We start from the raw sequence: 3,960 nt of genomic DNA, 5'->3' as shown, positions 1-3,960 counted from the left end.
ATGAGTGCAGGCAGGCAGGGGCACAGTCACTCCTATTGTCTGTGCTCTATTCTCTGTCCAAAATGGCACCCTATACCATACATAGGTCATCCTATAGAAGTGGTGCAAATTGGGGGTTGAAAAAACATACAAAATTGTGTCCTGTTTTTCCAAACTTTCAGCACATATGTCTTCCAACATAATGTCAGTGGGACATAAAATATTGAAGCAGAGTATATATTATTTGTATTGCATGTTTCAATATATTTACTTGAATTCCTTACTAACCCACTAAATGTATCCAGTGGCGACCCGGCTTTCAGGGCAGGTGGGGCAAGTCGGGAACTGACGTCATCATGATTCAACCTTGTTTTTCTCAGAGTTTGCAATTGTCTTCAAAATACCATAAATCCAGAGAATGCCAGACTATGATGACACAGCTGATTTCTATTGCAACATCATGGCCACCTCATTACCTGTAACGGGCGTCGTAAGGATTAGACCAAGGTGCAGCGGGAACGTGTATACTCATATTGTTTATTAAATCAAAAGAAGGAAAAACAAACAAATCACATAAACAAAACAACGACCGCTACTAAACAGTCCTGTCATGTGCACAGACACAAAACAGGAAACAACTATCCACAAATCCCATTACAAAAACACCCCTATACATAGGACCTTCAATCAGAGGCAACAAGGAACAGCTGCCTCCAATTGAAGGTCAATCAACAAACCCTAAACATAGAAGTAGAAAATTAGACTGAACATAGAAAAACACTAACCTAGAACATAGACCAAAAACCCCGGAACACTCTAAACAAACACCCCTCTTACATAATACCATAGCCCAACAAACCCCGAACCACATAAAACAAACACCCCCTCTTCAGTACGAACAGCTTTAACGCAACTCCAAACGCCAGGCCAGCAGCCCAGAACCGTGGAAGACCGAACAGCTAAAAGATCATCTTTGAATCCTTTCTCATGGAGCTTTTTGAAGGTGAGTTAGTGAAAATAATATTTTAGATTTGGGTGCGTTAGGTATTTTTTCTTGGAATTGTTTGGATATTACAATTTGATATTGTTCTAATATTAAACAGACGTTATATGTGTTTTTTTTCAGATATTCTAAAACGGGTGGACAACGAATTTTCAGGTATGTATTTAGGCCAAATGCATGTATTTTATAAGTTAAAATGTATATATTTCGTATAAATATATGTTAATATTATCTAACGTTTGTAGGATATCCAACATTTACCCAGCTGCTACCAGGAATAATTGATTTGGAGCAGCCGTCATTAGCTGAGAAATCCGTGGTTCAAACCGAGACATCACCCGGTCCTTTACGAAGCCCTTCACCATCACACTATCGACGTAAGTCCCCCCAAAAAATCCATAAGAATATTTAGACATTAAAAACAAAAAGTGTGCACCCTATTTTAAAAGCTATTTTTGTGTTTACAGCTGACAGTCCCCCAAGAAGGATCCCTGCTGCATTATGGACTCTGAACGACTACGGAGGAGCCGATGAAACAGACAGTATTCTACCGTTTTGTACGAACGTTTTTACAAACACACAAAGAACAGAGGTTATAACCATCACATCAACACCCCAGGGAACCTCAAGCCAATCGCGCCATATTCTCGACCCCAAGACGCAACGCACAGCGGCCAGCCATCTTGAATCAGCTATTTCTGAGATAGAAACAATATTCCGTCAAGATATTCTAAAACTGGAGGACAACGATCTTTATGATATGTCTTTATGTCAATTGTATGTATTTTTTATGATAAAATGTATATATTATGTATAAATATATTGTAATATTATTGTAGAAAAGGACCCTGTAGTTGGTGGAAGAATCCTTGACTTCATGGCCATTTACACAGGTGGACCAGGGGCGATTTAATTAGGTCGGGGGGAAATGTCCGACAGATCTCAACCCCATAAAATGAGGAAATCGCCAGCGCTCGATCTCGCTGTCATGAAATTACATGTACACATGAAGCCACTTGAAAGGGTGAAATATGAAACGCCATTGTCTGCTGAACTGATCGATTCTGATATCAACCTAATGGGTATTATAGATTGAATAAGCGATCACTGTATGTATTATTCTTCTCATGATTATGATAAATAGTTACGAGCATAAATGACTCAAGGATGTTTCCTATTGACTTCATAATGAACGGGATTGTTGAATTCCTGAATTATGGTAATAATGAAAGATTGTTATGATTTGATCTTTATGATTATGAATTTGCTTGGATACATGTTTTGAATTTGATTGGGATACCTGTTATTCTGTTTATTTTGTTATGCAGCACAGACTACTCAGTAAATATACCACATTATGGTTAAAGGAATTCCTGCCTCAGTCTCATCCATTCCTCTGGAACCTGTTCACCTTCACTGTCAGTCATACTACCTGTCCAGCTACCAACACAGATTCCACTAGTCGTTCAATTATTTAAAACATCTACAGGATACTCAGCTGAGACCGAAAATAATTGATTTGGGGGCATCCAACATTAACGGTTATAACTATTGAAGATGCAAAAAAGGGTTTTAACAAATACAGTTGTTTGACAGATTTGTATTATTTAAAAAAAAAAAAAGATATTATTATCAAAATCTTTAGTATTATTATGTTACATGCGAGACATACCCAGAACCAGGCAGTGATGAAAACATTATAAAGGAGCTCTAATTCAAACATGCAAAGATATATATTTGATACAATTACCCCCGTTGAAACTGTTGTTACAATATTACTTCTCATTGTGTACATTTCAAGGTTTCACAAAACAACTATCTAAATAATGTTTCTCGGACTAACACACTGTCGAGTTTCCTATTTACTAAAGAACAATCACTAAGACAAAACACATAAATGTTGTAATATAATATGTATACATGCCATTCTATACTGAAAAAAGGTACATTCTGAAAGATTTTTGAATTTGATGCGATAACACTTTTTTATTCAACTCTCAATTGAGGATAATACTGTTTATTTATACTTTACTTAAATTGTATTATTTATCTTGTCTCATACCATGCTAATACACTACCTAGCAATGCAAACAGCTGTGGAATTAACCAATAACCGGTGTGTGCATTTTTGGGGTCAATATTTGATCAAGATTACCAATAGGCTTGATCTGATCCTCTTCCCTATTACGACATCATATAATGCACAGTCATATGCAAAACCCTAAAACTCCGACAAGAAAACATTGAAAACCTTATCATGACTACTTGCAATGTCGTTGTTTTCGCAACCAGCCAGCAATGGTTGAATTGTGTTCTTTTTCTTTGCACATGCACTGAGCATCCAATGGCTGGAGCCTTTGGATGCTCGGTGCATGTACACAGTGAGGATTTTGAAAAGAGGGAGATTAAATCCCCAAAGTAATATTGGTAAGAAAGATCATAAAGGTAATTTCAGATTCAGGTTTAGGGGGTAATCACTTTATGGAAACCACTTTTCACACTATGTACAGACATAGAGAGCCATCACATCAAGATGTAACAGGGCTGAATGGCTATTCAATGTACAACAGTAGTCTTCTGTAACAAGCAATACGTGTTAAATATGTTTTACATATGAATGTTTCACAAACTCCTTTTAAAGGTTTTGTAAGTAAGCTGTAACAGGCCACATTCAGCAGTCTAGAGATTAACCTAGAGACACCAAAAACATCAATGTTTAGAGCAGCTTGGAGATTATTCCCCATGTAAGGGGGACAAAGAGCTGATTTACCTAACTCTGTACTGACCAAAGGAATTTCCAGAGTTAGCAATCCCTGACACCGGGTATGATAACTCTGACTCGTACGTCGAATGATTATTGTAGATGTTAACAACTGAGGGAGTTTACAGTAGGTCAAAGAGCTTTATAAAGGCAAAGAGAGCAACAAATTGACCTACGTGACCTCAAAGACGGTCAGCCTACTTTATAATAGAGAATG

General features: G+C 37.2%; 1 long non-coding RNA gene across 1 annotated transcript; it reads left to right on the top strand.

Annotated features, from left to right (window-relative positions):
* Positions 1-716: 716 nt before the first annotated feature.
* On the top strand, positions 717-2,352 carry LOC106602641 (uncharacterized). Its single transcript, XR_001328260.2, has 4 exons — positions 717-982; positions 1,106-1,138; positions 1,228-1,359; positions 1,450-2,352. It is a non-coding gene; the product is annotated as an uncharacterized LOC106602641 (long non-coding RNA).
* Positions 2,353-3,960: the final 1,608 nt, after the last annotated feature.

Source organism: Salmo salar, chromosome 04, assembly GCF_965601325.2.
Source record: "Salmo salar chromosome 04, fSalSal1, whole genome shotgun sequence".
Classification (NCBI taxonomy): domain Eukaryota; kingdom Metazoa; phylum Chordata; class Actinopteri; order Salmoniformes; family Salmonidae; genus Salmo; species Salmo salar.
Note: the sequence above shows the minus strand (reverse complement) of the source record. Positions and strands in the feature narration are given on the sequence as shown.